We start from the raw sequence: 27,654 nt of genomic DNA, 5'->3' as shown, positions 1-27,654 counted from the left end.
ACAATAAGTTACGTATTATTGCAGGTTATTAGTTCCTTTATGTTATATTCCCTTCCATTGGCTGTGGACCTAAATTTTTTTATTTTTTTAGATTTTTTTTATTGACTCTACATGGTAAACACTTCCCACATTTGTGAAATCCTTTAAATTTTTTTACTATTTTGATCTGTTTTGGGGGGTCAAGGGCATTGTGTACTAACTTATTTCTGAGGGTTGGGGCTTTTCTGTAAATGAAGATGGGTCTCTTCGACCTGACCAACATCTTGCGTCATCTCCTAAACAGATTGTACCTAGGATTTTTGACGGTTCAAATTCAGATCTTTCATGCTATATTGACATTTTCATAATGTGAGTACCATTCTATTTATCTTTGAATAAAAGTTTTAAACGTTTTTACGCTATGGGCACCCCTTCTTTTTTATGTTAACATAAACACAATCCGGCAAGCCAGAGACTGCTGCACAGTGGCACAAACTGTGACCGCGCAATACCCCTGCAGGGGTGACAGTATCCGGTGAGTGTTTGCACAGTAGGAGCACGTTTTAAAGGCACACTCACGAAAGCACACTGGAATAAGAAGATTGTTTTTCACAATATTGTTTTACCAAGAGGAAAAAGTTTGCAGACACAGCATAACTTGGGCCTTTTCGAATTTGGACAATTTAAAACAATATTTGTTTTTTTTGTTTTTTGGATCACCACCTGTTTTTTGAGCACAAGTCACTTTATCACTGCCTGGACCTCATATTCCTTCTTCTACCTTCCCCTCCATTTTTCCTCCACCCCCCCTCTCCTTCCCCCCCTCCCCTTTTCCCCCTCCCCTTCCCCCTTCCCCCTCCCTCATGGGCATTTTGATGAATGTATGTAACAATTTACACTATGCTAAGTAGTACCACTTGGTAGATGGTGAGCAGGATTAGTCAGCCACTATCTAAAGGAAATCATTCACGCAATATTTTCATATATTTTTTATTAATATTATTTATAGTTTTGTTTTTTCAGGATAAAGTGTTTCGGGAATTCAAGTCATCCCAAAAACCTCACACTGGTCTATCAGCAGGTGATAAGCACAGAGGTATGGTACCTTGCCTGATACCAGAATAGCGCCACACCCACATCTGACTTTCTTCCAGCACAGCTTTTTCCACCTAGATGGCAATTGCATCTGTGGAGGCAGCAATTCTGAGCTATAGTTGCATTTATCTCCACTGCGCGGATTCACCATTACTCTTCTATCTCATAAAGATTAGGAACACAGGACAATTAACTACTTTTTTGCAGCACTCTCCGGATCCTTCTGTACTGCTCGTGCTCCCTTAATTTCAGGTCCGACCACCGCTTCCTGAGCTGATCTTTCGATCGTCGTACCCCGAAATTCCGGTGCAGACTTTTGACCACTTTCACCATGATCTTAGCCTTTCGGACATTGGGGTTGGGGTAAGGTCCATACTTCCTGTCATAGTCGACCTTCTTCAGGATGTCCACCATCTCAAACATCTCCCAAAAGGACATATTTGATGCCTTAAATCATAATGAGGTTGGAAGCCTGATCCCCAGTCAGGCGACCAAAAAAGTGGGGGCATGTTTGGACTATTACGGTACAGTAATCGTTGGTAACAATTTAAGGCATAAAACAGTAGTAGTAAAATTGAAAGTTAATTTATTGATGCAGGGGACAAATCAAAATTAATACAGTAAAACTACATACAAGTACAAGTATGTCAACAATGGGATCATTAGTATACAGTACAGCACGACATCTCAGATATCATATTCCTCGACTAGTTTCGCGGACAAACCGCTTCATCAGGAGGGAATCTGGAGATAGTTGATTCTGACTAAACAGTCTGAGCCTAACAGATAAGAAGACATATAATGAGATTGACCAAAGGACAAGAACAATGCAAATAAGGTTTATGTTACAGCATCAAGATTAACAAGGGTAATATGCAATACATGGGGAAAAGGGAGACGAATCTGCTTACCCATGTCCCAACCGAGCCCAGGCTCGGTTGGGGGGGTGATTGCACCGGTTCTTTAGGGTATTTTAATCCCTAATTCACCTTTTTTAAGTTTTCTATGCTAAGTATAAGCTTTATTTATCTTATTGTTTATGTCCATTATACACCTTCCATTCGTTTTATCTTTCCACTGTACTGGGACCCTCTGCTTCCCCTTCTCCTGTTCCCGGCTGGGGCGCTGGCGCGAAAGGCCCCTCCCCCTGGCTTCTCCCGCGGCGGCCTGGTGAGGTCCCTGGTGGAGGGGTCGGTCTCGTCAGCGGGACCGCCCCCTCCTCTTGCACCTATCCGGGCGGGGACTTGTTCCTTTGGCCGTAGGGTGGTTGCGAATGCGTGCACGCGCGGCTCTTTCGCGCGTGCGCGCCGTGTGGGACCTCTGACCCTGTGACGTAATGCGCCGGCGTCTCGCTGGCGTGCGGCGCAGCGTCGCAGGGTTGGGAGCTATAAATGACGGGCCTCACCTGTCTGTTTGACGGTCTCGTTTTTGGTCCCCGGGTCTGTGTATGCTAGCCAACCAATGGTAAGTTTGAGGGTATTACCCAATGTATCCTTTATGTAAGTCCCGCATCCCAGGGCACCAACATTGGCTATATTACATACCGTGTTTTTCCTTTAGATGTTGTAAACTGGGGTGGACTTGTCCGGCTATGTGGTCACCCGTCACTTGCAGTCTCTAGTAACCAACCCCCCCCCTCAGTTACCTTGTCGTGGCTTCAATTCCTGGCACTACGCCTTCCCCGGGAACTTTTCTATGTTTTTACCAGCATCAGGTATCCTTATGCCCATTTCACCGCACTATTCACACAGTCTTATCCCTTCCCTCCTTGTCCCTCCCTTCCCCCCTTCCCCTCCCCCTCCCCCCTCCCGTTTTTTCCCCTCCCCCCCCGCCCTTTTTTCCCCCCTCCCTCCCCTCCTCTTTCCTCATTCCCCTTCCTATCCCGTTCCCACCTTCCTTCCCCCTCCCCCCTTTTCCCCACTTTCCCCCCCCTTTTCCCTTCCTTCCTCCCTCTCCCCTTCCCCCATGTCCCTCAGCCATCCCCCTTCCTTTCCATCTCCTTTCCTTTATTTTAATCTTCCTATTTTACACCACACTACACTATTTATTTTACAATTGTTCCCATCCTTGGCTTTCACTAGATGCATTCCTTTTCACTCCTTGCACACTGCTTTTTATTTTCTCACCTTCCACATCCTTACCTTTCACCTTCCCCTTATTCTTATCACCATCTTCATCATTGTCACTATATGTTTCACCTGTCCCGTGTGTGGCAATTTAGTTTACCTTATTATGACATACATCATCTTTACTATCCCCGTCATTCTTTAGCTCCCCCAGGTCGCCATGGGAGATTACCCCTTGGTGGTGGGGTTGTGCGCCTGGGCTCGGTTGGGACATGGGTAAGCAGATTCGTCTCCCTTTTCCCCATGTATTGCATATTACCCTTGTTAATCTTGATGCTGTAACATAAACCTTATTTGCATTGTTCTTGTCCTTTGGTCAATCTCATTATATGTCTTCTTATCTGTTAGGCTCAGACTGTTTAGTCAGAATCAACTATCTCCAGATTCCCTCCTGATGAAGCGGTTTGTCTGCGAAACTAGTCGAGGAATATGATATCTGAGATGTCGTGCTGTACTGTATACTAATGATCCCATTGTTGACATACTTGTACTTGTATGTAGTTTTACTGTATTAATTTTGATTTGTCCCCTGCATCAATAAATTAACTTTCAATTTTACTACTACTGTTTTATGCCTTAAATTGTTACCAACGATTACTGTACCGTAATAGTCCAAACATGCCCCCACTTTTTTGGTCGCCTGACTGGGGATCAGGCTTCCAACCTCATTATTTATTAATTTCTGGATGATGGTACATGTTTATTTTTGTCATTGTAATTTTTACCTATAGAGGCCACTCGCTTAGTCGTATGCCTTAAATCATCTCCTTCTGGATTGGGATGTTTCAGGCTCCAGGCTTTCCTCCTCCTCCTCCTCCTTGTTGGTGTAATTATCAGACACCTGCTGTGTCTCCGCCATGTGCTCTTCCCCCAGTGCGACGAACGAGAAGGGGCGTGGAATAGACTAGAAAGAACGTCAGGGGCAGGCGGAGTTTCATGCATGCGCAGTGTCTATAAAGCGTAACACGCCTGCGTAGTACGTACGATCTGCGAGCGGAGGAAGGAGTATCGGAGGCGCCAATCATGATAACGAAGGTAAGATCTAAACTTGGGCTTATACTGCTTCTAAATTGAGGCCTATATTGTAACAAGATTAGGAGAGTTTTGCCTGACATTAGGGTTTGTCTTGTGTTGTGTCTTGCAGAGAAAATGGATGGCTTCAATGACCACAACTTCCTCCCCCTGTTCATAGACAAATACAGGGAGCTGGCCTGTCTGTGGCAGGTCAAACACCCCCAATACAATAATAAACAAAAGAGGCAGACAGCGCTGGAGAAACTGCTGGAGTTGGTGAAGCCAGTGGTCCCCACGGCAATCATCCCCTATTTAAAAGCCAAAATTGGTGGCCTGAGGAGCACTAGAAGGTCACAGATTCCCAGAGATCAGGAGCTGCAGCAGATGACATTTATGTCCCCAGGCTCTGGTACTATGAGAGACTGTGATTTCTGTCAGACCAGACTGGAGTCAGGGAATCCCTCTCCACTCTATCTTCCGCCCAAACTGAGGCTTCCGATGTCCAACCTGGGACTTACAGCCAGGAAGAAGTGGAGGAGCCCAGCTGGAGCCAGGTATAGAATTCTTCTACAGATTTCTGGTCAATAAATAAGTGATGTTTACTAGAATGTTATTATTGATCACTAATTGCTGATTTAATAAAGTGTTTGACATATCAATAGACAGTAGTGGGCAAAAATAATTGGGACAAGAATGAAAAATGCTGGGCTCAGAATGATCATCAGTTATATTTGTTAACATTCAATTTGCAACAGTCATGAGGTGAAAATTGTGTGTGATTGATGACTAAAAAACTAAAACTATGTCCCTTTTTCATACACAGGAAGACCTCAGCCAGGACGAGGCCGTGGAATGTGCCACACAGGAGGAGGCTGTGAAATGTGGCAGCCAGGAGGAGGCGGGGGTTAGTGGCAGCCAGGAGGAGGCAGGGCTAAGTGGCAGCCAGGAGAAGCCTGGGCCCAGTAAGAGCCTGACAGAATCGCAGGTTCCTCCCCTTCGCCTTCCAACCAAAAGACCCAGGAAGGGGAGTCACATGCAGGATTCAGCACTCAGGCTGATTCAGGAGGCTTCTGCGTCCCTCAGAGCCACCCACACTCCTGAAGAGGCCTTTGCCTGCATGGCTACCACCAAACTGCAGGGCATGCCTCCTGTGTGAGGACCTTCTTTATAAAGTCTTAACTAAGGGGGTGAGGGGCGAAATCACACCCAATACCCACCTGAGTGAGTTGGACCATCCTCCTTCTCCCCCTCCTCCTCCTCTACCTCCTCCTGCCACAACTCCACCACCACAGCCACAGCGTGGAAGAAAGCATGGAAGGAAGACCAGAGAGTGATGACCTGGGTTCAGTTCGATCTGGCCAAAGATGCAGTCTCTTGTATGACCACAGCCTGGGGACATAGATGTCATCTGCTGCTTTCATGATCTCTGGGACTTCTGGACCAGACTGCACTCCCCTTTATATGGACTCCTCAGGCCACCAATTTTGCAGTAAAATAATTGATGTGTGCCCTGGGGGCCAAAGGCTTCACCAACCTCTGCTGTTTCTTCAGCGTTGCCTCCCTCTTTGTTTGGTTGTGAGCCCTTAATAAAGGTTTTTTGTTTCAATTATAATCGCCTATGTGTGTTTTCCTTCAAAAAGGACAGTTTGTTTGTGAGTATGCAGGTACATTTCAAAAATCCAATGTGAAATTAACAAGGGACACCAAACACCAAGCAATCTCCTTGAGATTAAATAATACAAGATAATAATGGTGTTGTGGTAACTTGACACACAAAACACACCCAAAAATATTCAGGATGTTAAATAAATTAAAAAAAAAAAAAAATAACAACCAGATCAGCCTTGAAAAAAATACAAACCCCCCCCAAAAAAAACACATCAGGCTTGAAAAAAATAAAAAGCACAAAAAAAAATATAGACTTTTGGTCAGATGTGACAAATCATAATATATTGAGGGAATCACGATAAATAATAAAGAAATAAGTGTGTGAGAACTCTGTGTGAATATCAGCAGAGGACACAGTACACTAACTGCAAATACTGTAGCTGCCTGCCTGTGGTATTAATAGGAGCAGATCAACAGCAATTGTGTTCAGGTAGCTTTAGGTGCACACTGTGCAGAGGACGCAGTACACTAACTGTAAATACTGTAGCTGCCTGCCTGTGGTATTAATAGGATCAGAAGAACACCACCAATTTTCTTCAGCTAGCTTTAGGTGCACACTGTGCAAAGCACGCAGTACACTAACTTGTAAATAATGCAGCTGCCTGTGGTACTAATAGGATCAGAAGAACACCACCAATTTTCTTCAGGTAGCTTTAGGTGCACACTGTGCAGAGGACGCACTGCACTAAGTTGTAAATACTGCAGCTGCCTGCTGTACTAATAGGATCAGAAGAACACCACCAATTTTCTTCAGGTAGCTTTAGGTGCACACTGTGCAGAGGAAGCACTACACTAACTGTAAATACTGTAGCTAATAGGACTAATAGAATCAGAAAAACACCTGCCTGCCTGTCAGTCGGAAGAGAATAACAGGAACGGATCTAGCTAAACTGAATACAGTGTGTGTATATATATATATATATATATATATATATATATATATATATATATATATATATATATATATATACACACATACATACACACACAACACCTAGGATGCATATATATACACAATACACTGTAAGTGCAGATAACTCACTCAACTGCCTACTCTATCTAACTTAAATCAAATGACACTGTCTCTCTCTCTCTCTCTCTCAACGCCGGAACACACTACACAGGGCCGACGTGCAGGCGGCCTTATATAGTGTGGGGCATGTACTAAACCCCCTGAGCCATAATTGGCCAAAGCCACCCTGGCTTTGGCCAATCACAGCTCTCTGTACTGACAGCGCTGTGATTGGCCAAGCATGCGGTTCATAGTGCATGCTTGGCCAATCATCAGCCAGCAATGCACTGCGATGCCGCAGTGAATTATGGGCCGTGACGCACCACTTAAATTTGGCACGAACGGCCCATATCGTTCGTAATTCGACGAACGGTTGAACATGCGATGTTCGAGTCGAACACGGGTTCAACTCAAACACGAAGCTCATCCCTAGTGAGGAAGTGAAATCACAATTTTACACCCATAGAAAGCCTGAATGCTGTGATTGGTTTTCGGGGTTCTGTACGCGGCTGGGCTCCAAAAAAGTCTCACACATGTGGTATCCCCCGTACTCAGTCATTTTTCAAACCTTTGACAAAAAATACAATATTCAATGGGCTCAACATGCCTCTCAGTAATTTCCTTGGGGTGTATACTTTCCGAAATGGGGTCATTGGGGGGGTTGTACTGCCCTGCCATTTTAGCACCTCAAATGAGGGGCAGTCACAAACTAAAAGCTGCGTAAATTGCAGACAATCTACCATAGTTTGTAGACGCTATAACTTTTGCACAAACCAATAAATATACACTTATTGATTTTTTTTTACCCAAGACCTATGGCTGAATACATTTTGGCCTAAATGTATTACTAAAGTTGAGTTTATTGGATTTTTTTTAAAACAAAAAGTAGAAAATACAATTTTTTTCAAAACTTTTGTTTATATCGCAAAAAATAAAAATCCCAGAGGTGATCAAATACCAACAAAAAAAAGCTCTATTTGGGAAAAAAGGACACAAATGTCGTTTGGGTACAGAATTGCATGACTGCGCAATTACTAGTTAAAGCAGTGCAGTGCCAAATTGTAAAAAGTGCTCTCATTATTAAGAAGGCAAATCCTTCTGGGGCTGAAGTGGTTAATCAATAGAAAGTGGTGTTTGGTGCACTTTAACCTATTCACTACACAGACACACTCCACTGATGCACTACAATATACTGCAGTAAAATTGCACTGATGCACTGCAATATACTTGCAGTAATGCACTGAACTATACTGCGTTAAATGAACGGTAACACACTGAAATATACGGCATCAAACATCCACTAATGCACAGAAATATACTGCGTAAAACGGCACAAAATGCACTGAAATATACACCATTAAACTTGCAGTAACACACTCAAATATACTGCATTAAAGAGCACGTAATGCACTGAAATATACAATGTTAAACTTGCAGTAACGCACTGAAATATACTGCTTTAAATGGCAGGTGAAACACTGAAATATACAGCGTTAAACGTGCAGTAATGCACAAAAATATATTGCGTTAAATGTGCAATAACACACTAAAATATACTGAGTTAAACGTGCAGTAACGCACTAAAATATACTGCATTAAATGGCACATAACGCACTTAAATATAATACCTTAAGCCTCCACTAACACACAGAAACATGCACCAGTGCACAGAAATACACTGCTTTAAAGGTGCAGTAATGCAGAGAAATATACAGTGTTAAATGTGCACTAATGTACTGAAATATACTGCATTAAACATGCACTAACACACTGAAATATAATGCATTAAACATGCACTAACAAACAGAAATACACTGTGTTAAACGTGCAGTAACCCACTAAAATGTACTGCATTAAATGGCATGTAACACACAGAAATATATAAAATGTGCACTAATGCACAGAAACATACTGCATTAAACGTGCAGTAATGCACAGAAATCTACTATGTTAAATGTGCATTAATACAATGAAATATACTGCATTAAACGTGCACTAACACACTGAAATATACTGCGTTAAACGGCATGTAATCCACTGAAATATACTGTGTTAAACGTGCACTAATGCACTGAAATATACTGCATTAAACGTGCAGTAATGTACAGCAATATACTGCATTAAACGTGCACTAACACACCAAAATATACTGCTTTAAATGGCACATAACACACTGAAATATCCGGTGTTAATGGTGCATTAGTGCACACAATATACTGAGTTAAACGTGCACTAATGCACTGAAATATACTGCGTTAAATGGCATGTAACGCACTGCAATATACTGCATTAAACATGCAGTAATGCACTGAAATATACTGCGTTAAATACTCAGTAACGCACTGAAATATACTGCGTTAAACGGCACAGAACTCACTGAAATATACTGCGTTAAACATGCACTAACGCACAGAAATCTACTGCATTAAACGTGCACCAACACACAGAAGTATACTGCGTTAAATGTGCAATAATGTACAGAAATATACTGCATTAAACGTGCACTGACGCACCAAAATATACTGCTTTAAATGGCACATAACACACTGAAATATTCAGTGTTAAAGGTGCAGTAATTAAAGAAGTTTTTACCTATTACACTATTTACACTATGGAGTTTCTCCTGTTTTTGTAATCCACATACGGCGAGAGTTACTATCGAAGTCAGTCCGGCTGCATAGAACTAACAGCGCCTGTGAAGGAGTGAGCCTGTGTGATCAGACCAGCTATTCCATCTGATCAGCTGCTCCAGTGTATTGGATTTCTTTACACCACTACCTTGATGCCAGTGGAGGATCCCGGGTGGATGGATGACTGAATAAGAGGATCTTATCAGCTGTTCCTGGATACTTTATGAGCCCATAAGACTCTCGTGTTAGGGGTCCCACGGATCTGGTAAGCGGCCACCTTTTCTCATTTTATCACTAGAGTCTGGTTCACAGAGAAAGGATTAATTTACCCAGGAAGCATATACGTATATTTATGTTGAGGAACTTTCTTTGCCTTCCTTCAACTATCTATTCCTTCAGTGGACTTTTTTTGCTACATTGTAACCATTCACATATTACCTCACTGGAAGGTGCAATATCCAACATTTGTGTTGTTACTTTTTTTGTTTTTTTTTTTGTTATTTACTATTATTGCTCAAAGGTATAATTCACACACACATCCAGGCTGAGGGAATTCCCTCAGTCTGATTGTTTGTGACATTAGTAGCGCACCTAAATATAGTTACCATATTGCTAAAACTGAAAATTCCAGTTTTTTTAAGGTTGCAGCACTTTTTGTCATTTGTCTCATTTTACTCACTGGATAGTTTATTGTTTTTATATATATACTTTTTGTAATCTAAAGAAAATAATTTCACTTTATATATATGCAGAATTGTGTGGAAATATATTCTGCTGTTCACTTTTGAACCCACATCACGTTTTAAATAAGATAGCAATTTTGGAGTTAGAGCAGATTTTTTGCGACATACCAAAAGGTACAGTAATGCACAAAAATATACTGAGTTAAACATGCACTAATGCACTGAAATGTACTGCGTTAAACGGCACATGCCTACTATTATTAAAAAAAAAATTCACACCAAGCAACTAGACCTCACAGGAACGAGAGTGACACACCATCCAGGAACTGTAACCAACCACCCTCACACACAGCGGACTCTAATGCCACATACACACGGTCAGATTTTCCAACAGGAAATGTTCGATGGGAGCTTGTTATCAAAAATTTTGACCGTGTGTAGGCTCCATAGGACATTTTTCGTTGGAATTTCCGACTGGATCTCAAATTTTCCGACAACAAAATCCATTGCCAGAAATTCCGATCACACAAAATTCCACGCATGCTCGAAATCAAGCAGAAGAGCCTCACTGGCTATTGAACTTTATTTTTCTCGGCTCGTCGTACGTGTTGTACATCACTGTGTTCTTGACGATCGGAATTTCTGACAAGATTTGTGTGACCGTATGTATGCAAGACAATTTTGGGCCAACATCCGTCGGAAAAAAAAACATGGATTTTGTTGTCGGAATGTATGATCATGTGTACGCGGCATAAAGTACCGGCTGACCCCTACTGGACTAATATTAAACGAATAGAGAAGAAAGTTCCTATCCGCAACCAGTTTAAATAGGACCCCACCACCCCTCTCATCCATCATCCATACCCCCTCTTCACATTTCTCAGACAACCCCTCCCACCGTCTCGCTCCCTATACCCGCCACCTCGCTCCTCTGCTTCTTTCGTAACCTCTTCTCCCCCCCTACCAGACCGCGTTACTCTCTTTTGCTTCCCTCCTCTGGAAGACTCTTATTCAGGGTAGACACATCCCCAATCACTATGGACGCCCCAAAAACCACAACAAAGAATATTTCCTTCAAGTTAATCTCACTAAATGCCAAAGGCTAAAATATACCTGAGAAACGCTCACAAGTTCTAGCCAGTATGTGGAGCATGAAGGCGGATGTGGTGTTCCTGCAGGAGACTCACTTCTGCTCAAACGCTGTCCCAAAATTATCGAATCGGGACTTCCCAATATGTTACCATGCAACAGCACCAAACTCCAAAACCAACGGATTCACGATTCTTATATCCAAAAATACTACTCTTCAGAAAACAGACACCCTCACTGATGAACTGGGTAGATATATTTTCCTAAAGGGGACTATCCAGAACCAGCCTATTACGTTAGCCAACATTTAAAGCCCAAATACATCCCAAGTCTCGTTCTTTCGCACTACTATGCAAGCTCTCGCCACCTTCCAAAGTGGAATGACGTCCCTCTCGATACTCTTCTTGACACGTCCACAGGGACCTCAAGCCTATCATACAGGGCACTATGCCAAATAAAACTAAGCATTCAGATTCTCCTGCTACACGACACATGGCGCACCCTTAGACCACAAGAAAAATACTTCACCTTCTTCTCAGCTCCACATAATAAATATTCTAGACTGGACTACCTCTTCCTCACACAATTTGACCTTTCCTACCTGACTAAGGAAACGATATAACCCATGACCATATGAGACCACCACCCGATCATGATCACGCTGACCCTCCCTGACAAAACCTCACATACCAAGATCTGGACACTAGACTCCACGATCCTGACCGACAAAACTTGTGTAACAACACTTAACAAATGCCTTGACAACTACTTTAAATAAAACAACACACCTGACACTTCCAATATAACCCAATGGGAAGCACACAAATGTGTCATACGAGGAAAGCTGCAACTTTTGGAACTGTTTACTAAACTCAAGACATTGGAAACCCTTCACAAACGAATGCTAGCACAACAATCCTATCAAGAACTTATTGAAACACGCAAACTACTACAGGATGAGCTAGGTCGCGCCATTAGGAAAAATTTTATGCTATCTCAAAAGCTGTTTTATGAATTTGAAAACAAAAGTGGACACCGACTAGCCCAAGCACTACACTCAAAAAAAGCCAAAACAACAGTTCATAAGTTTCACTCCCCCACAGGAGAAATATACAGGGAAATACTGATATAGCCCAGGAGTTTGAAAGAAGAGCCTGAGGAAGAAGCACGCATGCTTCGAACGCGCGCACCCTCCCGCTGACCTTGTACCCAGAAGTGACGACATTGGGTTCTGGTATTCGCTGATCCTCTCTCCCGGATATTGAGAGTGCTGGGCTCCACCACCGTCATCGCTACAGGGGATGATACACGGATACACCAGGCAACAGACTGCTCTCCAGGACAAGCGTGGATGATCACTATGCTACATGCCCTTTCTCATCTTTTGTTTGTGAGTGCATTTGTCATTTAATATCCATTTTATTAAAACTACTTCATCGCTACGCTTAGAAGGCGCTGCTTCCTGTCTTTTTCTATGTTTCAGATCCACTTCTATCTGCAAGCCGGCAGCCTCCTCTGATAGTAGCATTTTATCTAGCACCCATATGGACTGATTATCATGGACTTTGGCATTGTACCCACCCATTGATTATTGTTTTATTATATTTATTGTCTCCCCCTCTTCCCCCCTCCTCCTCCCCTCCTGTAAGATTGCACCCCCACCCAGAGTGTGCTTAATTTACCCATTCTTGTTTGAAAGACTTTACTCGACTCTCTACAACATTGACAAGTCAAACCCATTCACACCCTCTGTAGAGATACGGCAAACTAAAATCAAAGTATTCCTAAAAAAAAATTGGCCCAAAGGAATCTCTTCAGATTCTGCCGACAATCTTGAAGGCCCGATCACTCAACAAGAGTGGAAGGAAGCAATTAAAAAACTGAAATCAGGCAAAAGTCCTGGCCCAGATGGTCTATCGGCCGTCTACTACAAGACATTTGCGGAAACATTTGAAAGCATTCAACTCCCTATTCACTTCCAACCCGCTTACGCCAGGAATGCTTGAAGCTCACATAACAGTAATACCTAAGGCTGATAAAGATCAGTCGCAAGCAGCAAACTATAGACCACTCTCACTTCTTAAGACTTTTACCATTACTCCCTTCAATTGTCTCCCGAGATCAAGTTGGATTTGTTCCTGGAAGAGAAGCCAGGGACAACATTATAAAAGCCATTAACCTGCACCACCACATGACATAAACAAACCAAAAAGGCTTATTTCTTTCCCTGGATGCGGAGAAGGCATTCGACAGGGTGGCATGGGATTACATGGCAGCAGTCCTACAGGCCATGGGCATAGGAACACACATGCTCAGTCTCATACTGTCCCTATATGCTAAACCCTTGGCTCAGATCAAAGTAAACAACACCCAGTCGGATGCCTTCCCCATCCATAATGGAACAAGACAAGGGTGCCCCCTTTCCCCCATTCTCTTTGTCCTTACCCTTGAGCCCCTACTATGCTCCATAAGACAAAACCCCGACATCCAAGGTATCAAAAACAATCAGAGAGAATACAAATTAGCTGCTTACACAGATGATATCCTACTATTTCTCACAAACCCACATACCACATTACCGGTACTACTTGAAGAGTTCCGACACTTTACCTTGATCTCCAATCTCAAAATAAATTTTTCAAAGTCCTTTGCTCTCAACATATCTCTACCATCACCCCTGGTTATACAATGCAAAGAAAACTTCCCCTTCCATTGGCAATCAGATGCGATCACCTATCTAGGCATACAACTGCCCGCCAAACTGTCGGACTTATATGCGAAAAACTACATACCAATACTGAATAAACTGACAGCAGATCTTAAAAATTGGAATAGGCCAGTGTTCTCATGGTTTGGAAGGGCAGCGATATTGAAAATGAACGCATTACCGAGAATTCTATGTATGCTACAGACTGTACCGATACACATACCACCAGCCTTCTTCAAAACTTACAGAAGCCTTAGCTCCAACTTTATTTGGGGAGGCCACAAACCTAGGATTAAATACAGCTTTACCCAAACACCTAGGGGGTATTGGTCTTCCAGACCTTTTAAATTATTATAAGGCAATACATTTGACCAGAATACTAGATTGGAACCTACACGCCTCCACAAAAGTTTGGGTCAGATTGGAAGATTCCTTCACAAATCTGCCCCTGGCATCATTGCCATGGATACTAGAACGCCATATTTCTTTAGAGCTTAAATCTCACCCACTAATCAGGCCGACTATACAATGCTTTCTGAAAATTTGTAAACACAGCCCCCTCTCAACTATACCAGGCCCAATAACCTCTGATAAGACTAAACCCTGACTTTCCCCCAAGCATGACCAATGACTTCTTAGCACAGCACTGGTCAGATGAAAGGGTCTTAGCCCATCTCACCTCTCTACATGGTTGGACAAACCCCTGATACCGTTGTGGACGTACCTGCTGATTACACACTTTCTGAGAACCCTGGACAGAAAATCTTTCTGCTCTAGACACCTGAAGTCTTTGTACCTAGACATCCCCCCAAACTCATCTGATTTCTGACACACATTCCCTTCTTTTTATGGAATGCCACCCCAACAATTCTGCAACATGTGACTCATGGGAGAGAGACTTATCTTTATCTCTAACGCCGGAAGAGTGGGAAAAAAATTACCTTACCATCCACAAGGGATCCATTAATGTATCTACTCAGAAAAACAGATACAAAATCCAATCCTGCTGGTACCGTACACCTGCCTTATTACATAAATTTAACCCAGCAATTTCAGCTGAATGCTGGAGATGCAATACACAAACCCAGCACACTGATCCACATTGGTGGGACTGCCCCTATATTCAAATCTCTGGAAAGAAGTACACCGTATAACTTCTCTTGTCACTTCTTACAACCTGGAAAGGTCACCAGCTCAATTTCTCTTACACCATTCACCTCTATCACATCGCACTTATCACAAATCGCTAGCAATGCACATCATAAATGCAGCAAAACAATGTATACCAATACATTGGAAGTCTCAAAACACCCCCTTGATTAAGGAATGGTTCGGTAGAATTAAAAGGATTTCTGAAATGGAGGAACTGATTCACATAGCTCGAGACTCCCCCAGCAAATTTGGAATCAAATGGGCATGCTGGAAACATTACCAGACCATGACTGAATACTCCCTTCTAAATTCTCCAAATCACTAAAGGCTATGGCCAAGAACCACCTGAATCATAAAATTGGAATACTTACACACCGCCTTCATGACCTGAAACTGGAAACCTGAAATTCTCATGATTAAAGGGCTGCCGCCTCCTGACAACACCATAGTATATAACAGACCTCAAGAAGACCTCCCCAGGAGGAGGGAGCAAGAGATGGCCAACCCTACATTCAAAGGAGCTAACCTCAAAACCTCTTTTTCTTTCCCTCTCACTTATCTCCCCCTCTGCCCATCATCCGCTTTCCCTCATGTCACTTAATTCCTCCTCCTGCACACTCCCACTCCCTTTACATGCCAAAGTCCCCTCCCTCCTTATCCATCTACCTTCTCCCAAACTATTTCTGCAGCCAACAATCTTAACAGGATGCCATTGACCACACACCCCACATACACCATATTTCACTTGCTTACAACACTTCAAGACCACACAGCGTACACAAGATAACTTTATCAGCTGAGAAAGCACTCAAATGACATAAAATAGGGACCTTAGAATCTATGATCCTATACACGCAAGATACAATCACACCCACAGACCCTATGTTGGACAATACAACTGTAGCATAGAAAACATTCTACACATTTACGGAGTTACGGATTTATTAAAACATGATTACTCTAAATGGATTGTTTTGATGATTAAATACTGTATACCAAGGTTTATGTGGGCACAACGGGACACTGAATGTACCTTTGCCTGTTATACTTGTTGCTTAATATACTGTATTTGTCCGATATATCTGTACAATACTACATGTTAACGTTTGATTAAACAAATAAAAACTTTTTTGAAAAAAAAAAAAAAAATGATATACTTACTGCTCTCACAGATTAGCAACAAAGCTTGTGGTTCTACCACTGCGTGGTCTCTCCTACCTTGTTGGTGCACAGGTCTTTGAGGTATAGGCATTGCTGGATCCCACCTGCTGATTGATATAACAGCTACAGCCAGACATGACTCAGATTTTGGCACCACATCCAAATATAGATACTGTACAAAAGAGAAAAGCCAAGAGTGATCATGGACTTTAAATTGGTAGCCACCAGTAGACCCAAATGAAAGAGAGAGTGCTCAGTTGAATAAAAATCCAAATTTATTATATCATCATTATAAAAAACATTTAAAATCAGAAAATAGATTCAAGACAGGTAATTACATAAATATACATATGATATTGTCCCAAACAGGGACACAAAAATGACCTGTAGGTATGCCCATAGATATGGTGAACTTTTAGCTGGTATTAGAGATGGTCTTCCATATCAGGTAATAGGTTCATCATCTAGCTAAAGACTCCAATCTGTGTCAGCGCCTGCATTTCTGTTTCTCTGGTTACTGACTTTAAGCCCTGATTCACATTGGTACAATTTGACATGCGATTTGACATGTCAAATCACATGTCAAATCGGCAATTGTCGGCAATGGCACCATCCTAATTGGTGCAACGCTGCATTTGCAGCACCGCCCTGATTTCAAAATATAGTTTCTGTACTACTTTTTGCTATTTCGGGCTGCAATTTAAATTGACATTTGTGCAGAAACCTGCACAGATGTCTCTGAAATCACGGCCGAAATCGGGACTGACATATCATAACTGAACTTGCACGGCTTCATTCCCGCAGCTCAGTGTGAACCTGGGCTAAATTTTGACTACACTTGTTCACTGCCCAGTGTGATCTTTGGCCTTTTCTCATTTCTAAAATTGCCTGCCATCTGCACAGGTGTGCCCGAAGGCCACAATCTTGTCTTGTGTACCCTTGTTTACCCTTTTTAGAGCTCAAACCCTTGCCAAGCATGCAAATACCACAGAGGGTCCACTATCCAGTTTGTCCCTGACAGCTACTAGCTCTGTCCATTTACAGAGAAACTATAATGGTTTTGGAAAAGCGCAAAAGTAGTAATTAAACCAAGCACTTTAAAAGAATCAATAACATCCAGTTACATCAGGGAATGTTCCAAATAACATCCAGGGGCCACTGTGTGGTGTTGTTGAAAGAGAAGCAGCTTCCTATCTTGTGGCCAATAAAGTGGAAAAGGAAAAAAAAAACACAACCAAAGGAGGGATTGGCAGTGCTATGAGCTGAGAATGACAGAACTGAACAGCACAGGTGCAGTGCACAGCTGATGGAACTATGCTGGCCTGTAGTGTGATCTCCCAGCACTCTTTGGGTATAAAGAGGATCCTGCTGCCTCCATGTGATACATTTTGAGGCAACCGCCTTTTTATCAATCCCCTCTGGTCTTAAAGACAGCAATAGTTTCTGGTGGGCTTTTTGATATCATTTGGTTTTTATTTTGTGTTCCTTTGTTTTATAATGGTTTTGTCACCATTTATTTTTTAGCCTATACATTTTTATTCTGATGGTTATATGTTTTATTACAATTTATTTATTTATTGAATCTGATGCTTTAAATGTTTTAATAATAAACATTTAATATGGTTTTCATCCATGACAATGGATTCAATAAGCACCTCTTTTTAGGAACAGAGCACAGCAGAAGTTGCTTGCATATAGGTAGCCTCTCTCTCACACAGAACCAGCAGCAGCAAAGGAAAGAGAAAGGGGTACACTTTTCTTGTGCTTCACTTACTTTTATATACAACGTATGTTTACATTTAATGCAGGTTTTAGCCTAAATCTCCAGCTGCTTGCTTGCTAAGAATACAAAACCTTTCTATGCACTTTTTCCATACTTAAAGTGGTTGTAAACCTCAGGCATGAAATATGAAAACGTATATCTCTCTACAGTGTTGTCATTTCTGTCTGCTGCTTCATTCCTTTGCTATCAGCATGAATCACTTCTGACAAGGGGTGGGATCTGCAGCTTATTGATGGCCGCAGCTCTGTGTGTTTCTTTGTGCTGTGTGGAGGGAGGTGTGTCCCTTTCCTCCAATCAGCTCTGTAGAGTGTAACTTCAGCTCTCTGCCCCTTTTTATGACAGCTCGGATAAGCTTTATAAACGATGGACTTTGAACAGATGTAGTGAAGACTGCAGATAAACAAGTACAAATTATGTAGGAGAATGTGTTTAATCTCTGCCTATCACCCGAGGTCAGTCACTTCACTGGGTATATGTAAGGGTTTCCAAACACTTTAACTGAGTAAAAAAATATATACAGTATCTCACAAAAGTGAGTACACCCCTCACATTTTTGTAAATATTTTATTATATCTTTTCATGTGACAACACTGAAGAAATTACACTTTGCTACAACGTAAAGTAGTGAGTGTACAGCTTGTATAACAGTGTAAATTTGCTGTCCCCTCAAAATAACTCAACACACAGCCATTGATGTCTAAACCACTGGAAACAAAAGTGAGTACACCCCTAAGTGAAAATGTCCAAATTGGGCCCAATTAGCCATTTTCCCTCCTCGGTGTCATGTGACTTGTTAGTGTTACAAGGTCTCAAGTGTGAATGGGGAGCAGGTGAGTTAAATTTGGTGTTATCGCTCTCACTCTCTCATACTGGTCACTGGAAGTTCAACATGACACCTCATGACAAAGAACTCTCTGAAGATTTGGAAAAAAAAATAGTTGCTCTACATAAAGATGGCCTAGGCTATAAGAAGATTGACAGGACCCTGAAACTGAGCTGCAGCATGATGGCCAAGATCATACAGCAGTTTAACAGGACAGTTTACACTCAGAACAGGCCTCGCCATGGTCAACCAAAGAAGTTGAGTGCACATGCTCAGCGTCATATCCAGAGGTTGTCTTTGGGAAATAGACGTATGAGTGCTGCCAGCCTTACTGCAGAGGTTGAAGGGGTGGGGTCAGCCTGTCAGTGCTCAGACCTTATGCCACACACTGCATCAAATTGGTCTACATTGCTGTTGTCCCAGAAGGAAGCCTCTTCCCAAAATGATGCACAAGAAAGCCTGCAAACAGTTTGCTGAAGACAAGCAGACTAAGGACATTACTGGAACCATGTCTTGTGGTCTCATGAGACCAAGATAAACGTATTTGGTTCAAATGGTGTCAAGCGTGTGTGGTGGCAACCAGGCGAGGAGTACAAAGACAAGAGTGTCTTGCCTACAGTCAAGCATGGTGGTGGGAGTGTCATGGTCTGGGGCTGCATGAGTGCTGCCGGAACTGGAGAGCTACATTTCGCTGAGGGAACTATGAATGCCAACATGTACAGTGACATCCTGAAGCAGAGCATGATCCCCTCTCTTCAGGGACTGTGCCGCAGGGCAGTATTCCAACATGATAACGACCCCAAACACACCTCCAAGACGACCACTGCCTTGCTAAAGAAGCTGAGGGTAAAGGTGATGGACTGGCCAAGCATGTCTCCAGACCTAAACCCTATTGAGCATCTGTGGGACATCCTCAAATGGTAGGTAGGTAAGATATAATACAATATTTACAAAAATGTGAGGGGTGTACTCACTTTTTTGAGATACTGTGTATATATATATATATATATATATATATATATATATATATATATATATATATATATATATATATACACTGTGTAACAATTTACACAGTGGTTTACATATATGTAATACATTCACCTCAGTCCCTGCCCACAAGAAAGTTGCAGTTTAGGGCCCCTAACTCACATATATACACATACTAAGGCCAATGTAGACAGGAGCCAATTAACCTACCAGCATGTCTTTGGAGTGTGGGAGGAAACCAGAGTACCCAGAGGAAACCTACGTGAGCACAAGGGGAACGTGCAAACTCAATAAACCCAGTGCTGCCATGCAGAAGAGCTAGCAAATAAGCCACTGTACTGCCCCTATATATAATATAAAAAATTAAAGGGAGGGGGTGCCTAGTACAGGAGCTCCGTCGGTGAAGCAGCCTTAGCCCGTCTCCCTGCATCCAATCTGCCCAAGAATGCACAAGAGGAACGCTGGAACTCCCCGCACAAGATCCCGCCGCATATCCGAAGCCTACAAGGGGAGAAATATCTCAGATCTCCTCAGAAATCCTCCGGCATCAAGGAGCAGTGTGTCAGGCAGCAAGATGGTGATGCCACGTGTGGAGGAGGAGTACAGCGAGGACTCGCAATCCACTCTGGATGACAATGGTAGGGAAACTCCTCACCCTGATCTCCCCCTCACATATGCTGGGATATCCGGCTTTGCTGCAGACATTAAAGCTGCCTTTTCAGCAGCAATAACAGATCTAAAATCTAGTATGCTAGTCCTCACAGACAAGATGGCCACTGCAGAAACGGCTGGGAGACACAGAGACATGGCGATACACAGATTGGAAAAGGTCACCTTCTCACACTCCCAACATCTTATTGACATTAATAAACACCTTGAGGATTTAGACAACAGAGGGAGGAGGAAGAATATTAGGGTGAGGAGGATCCCAGAATCGGTGGATACGGAACAAATAACCCCAGCCTTACAGAGAGTTTTCAACACTCTCCTAGAACGGCCTGAGGACACAGCCATAGAATTTGTAAGGGCACACAGAGCTCTCAGAGCAAGAGGACCAGATAACATGCCCCCACGTGACATTATCTGCTGCTTGCACAACTTCGCATTAAAGGAAGACATTATGCATAAAGCTTGCAGAAATGACCAGATCATCTTTAACGGTGAAACCATCATGCTCTTTCATGACCTCTCGCAGATCACGTTAAAGAACCGCAGGGCTCTGCGGCCCCTACTAGAGAAATTAAGAGAAAAGGAGCTACGCTACACATGGCATTTCCCATTTGCTCTCATGGTAAACCACAACAGGAAACAACATACACTCCGCTCACAAGAAGATCTTCCTGAATTCTGTCAAGCATTGCAAATGGATTTGGTGGAGCTACTGGAATGGTACCAAGAATTTATTCTGCCCCCTTTAGACAAGCAGCAGATCAGGTCCCCACTCACCTCTCCAGAAAAGCGCCATCCAAAAAAGATGAAGTCATCTCGACCTGGAGGCTCCCAAACAGGTACACCAAACCATAGACCCCACTCCTCCAAAGGATTTGAGGACATATGATGGCAGACTCTGTAACATTAACACTCTTTGAAGCTGTAAGTATTCTCTCATACTTCATCACAGAGAATGTTCGACCTCAAAGCATCCATCCACAGCATGCTTAAAGTCAAACCAGTCTAAGCCACATTGTAATACGATCAGGATTACTTACATGGTAACTTATGAGGAAATGACTAACTCATACCTCTACAAAATTTATGGGGACCCATGTACTTCCTTACTCATGCTTTCCCCACAAGGGTAGGGGATTTAAACTGAGACTTTTTCAGCAGACATTAACCGTATACTCACTCAAATCCCCAATCATCCACGGAAGCATTGGGCGAAAAAAAAGGGACTACCCCAAACCTGAACATTTGTAACAAGATTAACATATCTACATTGAGGCATTTTTATTTCCTATTCTCACAATCCATTGTCAGCTGATTAGATGCAGAATGTAAGTTTTGTCAAAACGTGGACTACACATTGTTATTAACAAAATATTGTTTCAGATGGTTAACACTTAATTCAGTTTGGTTACATAGAAAAATAGATTAGAATGAGAGCATTTACAACTAGAAGATCATTGTTAGTTACTAACAGTTCTACCGTTCTTACCTCTACATGAGAGCGATTTGATATAAACTCATACAGATAAGGTTACTACTAATATTTAAAGTTCTAAAACCTCCACCTGACTTATCCATGTTCTACTCAGGATGAGTTTAACTTCCCAGTTGCAGGATTAGAGTATCCTCCCCATGTTATCCTGGATGCAGGGACGACAACATTAGCTTACACACCATTATTACAGGCTGCCACCGGTCTCAGTTCATATCTTGCTTTTTTTTTTGTTACGGTTTTTATCTTTAGCTGGTTGTAACGACCGGATTGGCTGCCGCATACTACACCTCCAGAAGTGCCTCTATCGGGAGTGCATTAACCTGAAAAAGGGCACTACTTCTCTTACCTAGGGACCGTATTGGGACCCAAGGAGAAAGTAATATCTGAATGAATGAATGAATGAATGAATGATTTGTAAAGCGCTGCAAATGCGAACTAAATCGCCTCAAGGCGCTAATGCGTTTTGTGCTGTCATCCTCTTAGAAGAGGAAGGTCTTGAGTTTTTTCCTGAAGGCCAGATAGTTTTCTTCCATGCGGATGTAAGTCAGAAGAGTGTTCCATTGCCGAGGTCCCTGGACTGCAAACCTTCGTTCTCCCCTTGCTTTGTAGCGGTATTTGGGAATAAGGAGGAGGTTTTGGTTAGATGATCGCAGATTGCGAGTGGGTGTGTAGTGTCTCTCATTTATCTCATTTCTCTTCTAACTCTATCTACTATTTCACTTTCTAAACTAATTTCTCGTTCTTCCTCTAAGTGCAATAAGTTATTTATTTCTAGGTGAAACTCACTAAAGATACTAACGACCTTTAAGCCTCTCTTTCCTCTAGGATTGGGTCGGCTGGCTCCTTCTGGGAACGCACCATGGCTTACTCCTCCTTAGGACACGAACCCACAGTAATTTCACACAACACTAAAGGGCTGAATATCCCCGAAAAACGTACTGCAATCCTAAAGGAACTCAGAAAAGGTAGGCCTCGTTTTGTATTTCTGCAAGAGACACACTTCAAGACCAATCAGGTTCCTAAGCTCACTGACTCTTACTTCACGCAGGCATTCCACGCAACCAATGATCTAGCTAAATCAAAGGGAGTGTCCATATTCATTAGTAGAGACGCCTCCTTTGAACTCACTGAATCACTTATAGATCCTGAAGGCAGATTCCTCTTCTTGAAAGGAAAATGCAATGGAACCCCTATCACACTAGCAAATTTATATTTTCCCAACACGGTCCACCTATCTTTCTGCCAGCATACACTTGATAAACTTAAAGATTTTGGCTCTGGCTGTCTTATTGTGGGAGGAGATTTCAATGTGCCGTTGAACCCTCTCACTGACACATCCACAGGCAAAACCTATATCACCTACAAAATCCTTAAGAGAATCAAGACATTATTACACTCCCTTCAATTGGTAGACACTTGGCGCTTTACCCACCCAGAGGACAAAGATTACACTTTCTACTCCATACCGCATAGCCGATATTCAAGAATAGATTACATTTTTATATTACAAAAAGATCTCGACAAGATTTCAGGAACACACATTGGGATTCAAACCCTATCTGATCATGCCCCTATATCCTTAACACTGAATCTGTCTGAACCACCTCCCAAATCTAACACTTGGAGGCTGAACTCCTCTCTGCTGACTGACCCAACACTGTACCCTCAAATAGCCGCAGCACTGGCGGACTACTTTGTCCACAATGTTACGCCAGATATGAACCCCATGACAATTTGGGAAGCACATAAGTGCACTATTCGAGGAGAACTCATTAGACTAGGGGCTCAAAGTAAAAAAAACAGAGAAAAAGAGATCAAACGTCTAACTACGAAAATCCAATCCTTAGAATCCAAACACAAACAATATCTAACGGAACAATCAGCATTAGATTTATTAGAAACAAGAAAAGCACTTCAACAGCTCTTTGACAACAGAACTAAAAGATTTTTATTTTTTAAGAAAAAAGTATATTACGAACATGGTAATAAAGCGGGCAAATATTTAGCGAGAGCATTGACAAATAACAGATCACACGAAAATATTTCAGGAATACGCACGAAAGATGGGAAATTAGACATCACCACCAAACTTATTGCCAAACACTTCCAAGATTATTATACAACTCTATGTAATCTCCCTAAACCACAAAAACCTGGCACTATACATGGAACTAGGCCACAAATCATTCAAAACTATCTTAGAGAATCCAATTTACTCACTCTGAAGGAAGATGATATAAACCAATTAGAAAAACCCCTAGAAGCTATTGAACTCCAAAATGCCATTAAGGACCTTAAAAAGGGGAAAAGCCCAGGGCCAGATGGCTTTACTGCCATATACTACAAAACATTCCAGAATACACTGTTAGGGCCATTGTTGAGAGCCTTGAACTCCATGTCAAAGTCAAAGGAGACCCCACCAACTTTTCTAGCCACACATATAACAGTCCTTCCCAAGCCGAGTAAGGACCCAGCATATTGCGCCAGCTACAGGCCAATTTCATTGCTTAATCTTGACATGAAATTGATGTAAAAAATAATTGCTAATAGACTGAAACTCCTGCTTCATAGCTTGATAGGCCCCGAGCAGGCGGGCTTCATGCCGGGCAGAGAAACAAGAGACAATGTGATCAAAGCTCTCAACTTGATACATGCAACTCGGACTCAGATTATCGAGGGCCTTCTCCTGTCTACCGACGCGGAGAAGGCCTTCGATAGAGTGGCCTGGGACTTTATGCTGGAAACATGTCATTACATTGGCCTGGGAACCCACATGATGACGTGGATTTCGTCATTATACAGGAACCCGACTGCACAACTCAAGATTAATGGTTCATTATCTCAAACAGTAAAAATTAATAACGGAACAAGACAGGGATGTCCCCTCTCACCACTCTTGTTTATCCTAACTCTCAAACCATTTATCAGAAGGATTATAGCCAACAACTCAATACAAGGATTTAAAGTAAAAGGGAAGGAGTTCAAAGTAGCGGCTTACGCCGATGATTTATTATTCTTCATAACTAAGCCACACACCTCGCTCCCCTCCTTAAATGAAAGAATTTACACTATTTGGATTTATCTCAAACTTAAAAATCAACTATTCCAAATCTGAAGCAATGAATATTTCCATCCCCACCAAATCTTTAGATAATATCAAACCCAATTGCCCTTTCAAATGGGAGACTTCAGCACTTACATATTTAGGGATTTGGCTTACTCCTAGATTAACGCACACATATGAACACAATTTACTGCCCTTGTTAAAAACAATCTCCATAGATCTTAAAACATGGAACGCGCAACACTTCTCATGGTTTGGGAGAATTGCTATATGCAAAATGAACATTTTACCTAAGGTCTTATACTTGTTTAGGAACCTACCACTAAAAATACCCCAAAGTTTCTTCAAAACTTTACAATCTATTCAATCCAAATTTATCTGGGCTCACAAAAAACCCAGGGTTAAATTTACCCTACTTACACAAGCCAATGAAACTGGTGGAATGGGCATCCCTGACTTCAGGAACTACTACTATGCCTCGCATGTCACTAGGATTATCGACTGGCACTGTCATCGTAGACTCAAAGATTGGGTGGAATTGGAAGACATGCTGAGTCATAACTCTATCCAATTCTCTCCATGGATTCCTTGGACAAGTCAGCTGGAAATCATAAAATCACACCCTCTCATAGGCACCACATTAGCAATTTTTCATAAATTAACCAAAATACCGAGCCTCTCAACACACCTAAGCCCACTCACCCCTCTAAGGAACAACCCCGATTTCATACCTGGTATGGGAAATCACAACTTACGCCCCACTGATTCAAATAAACCCCTCTTGGCCATGCGCTGCTTCAAGAATCAGGAATTTAAAAATTTTACAACTATCAAGGCAGATAACCACCTCACAAACTTACCACTATGGACATATTTTCAATGTCGCAGCTACCTCAACCAGACATCCAAAAAAGCAAGCTTCAGCAGATCATTGACAGAACTAGAATCAGTTTGCAACGAGGCAGAACCTATTTCAAAAACAACATCACTGACTTACAGATGGATTCAAAATAAGAGGGTTGTGACAAGGTGCGGTCTCAGGGAACGCTGGTCGGCAGAATTGGGCACTTCACTTACAGATGAACAATGGCAAAAGGCTTGCATATTTGCCCACAAATGCTCTCTGAGCACCAGAACTCAGGAAACAGCGTATAAACTACTTACTTAATGGTGCGCCACCCCAGTAAAGCTTCATACCTGGTTTCCCCAATATCCTGATACTTGCTGGCGATGCAACAAGGAGAAGGGATCATTATTACATATTTGGTGGCAATGCCCCATTTTGGAACCTTTCTGGTCAGAGGTCAGAAAGAAAAGAAAGTTTTTCAGATTACAGAGACGAAACTTAAGCTAGATGCGGTGGGTTGCCTCCTCCATGTCTCCGACCTTCCTATCAAAAAATACAAACACTCGCTTTCCATGCATTTATTGAATGCAGCAAAGGCACTAATTCCTCTCTACTGGAAGTCTACACACATACCAACCATCCAGGATTGGTTACGTAAGGTATCTGAGGTCTGTGAGATGGAGGAGACGATTGTCCAGTCAGGAGATAATACTGAACGCTTTCACAATAAATGGTCACCATGGTTTATATACAAATATTCGCAGGCATACATAGACTTAATGAATATAAACTAATGCTGGACTCTCCTACCTGCCAAATCTCCAATGAGAAATTATGCTTCAAATGAAGTATAAATCCCAGATATCTGATTTCCTTTATTTAATTATAGGTCATAACTGGATTGTACTCTTGAAAGGTTTTAAATATATTTGGTGATGTATTGGATGAATTAACACAACTGCACTACTATCCTCTACACATTCTTTACTCTCTCAAACTAATTCTATCACCTTTCCCTCTTTTTTCTTGAAAAAAATCTCTAAAACAAAAAGTTTTTTTTTTTGTTGTGTTTTTATTCTTTGGCTTTTGATATAATACAAGTTTCAATCAGTTAACATGTTTATGTCTTGATCGAGACATACTTAACACATTCTTGTCACAAGAAAGTGCAAATCTGTCTATTCTTAAATATACTTCAACAGTTGTTATATGTATTAACATTAATTGGAGCTGTGTCTCCATATCTGTATTTCTCATACTTCAATAAAACTTGATCTTAAAAAAAAAAAAAAAAAAAAATTAAAAAGGGAGGGAAAGAGAAAGGAAAGGAAAGGAAAAGAAAAGAAAAGAAAAGAAAAGAAAAGAAAAGAAAAGAAAAGAAAAGAAAAGAAAAGAAAAGAAAAGAAAAGAAAAGAAAAAAATTGTGCCAGATACTAGTAAGTATTCATAGACTACTGTTATCCCACAAGGCCACGGTATGATTGGATACAGTTTGCAAAACAAAATGTAATTGGTTTGCCGCACATCTTTGGTCAGATTAGTGTGTGAAGGATATGGCCACTTGACAGCACTGTGAGCCATTTTTTTTAATATCCTACTGCTTTCTTTGCTAGAATAAGATGAAAATAATCCCATTTGAGGTGTAATATGCTGAATTCTTTATGCAT

Source organism: Aquarana catesbeiana, linkage group LG04 (genome assembly GCF_042186555.1).
Source record: "Aquarana catesbeiana isolate 2022-GZ linkage group LG04, ASM4218655v1, whole genome shotgun sequence".
Classification (NCBI taxonomy): domain Eukaryota; kingdom Metazoa; phylum Chordata; class Amphibia; order Anura; family Ranidae; genus Aquarana; species Aquarana catesbeiana.
The sequence above is the reverse complement of the archived record's forward strand: the minus strand, read 5'-3'. Positions refer to the sequence as shown.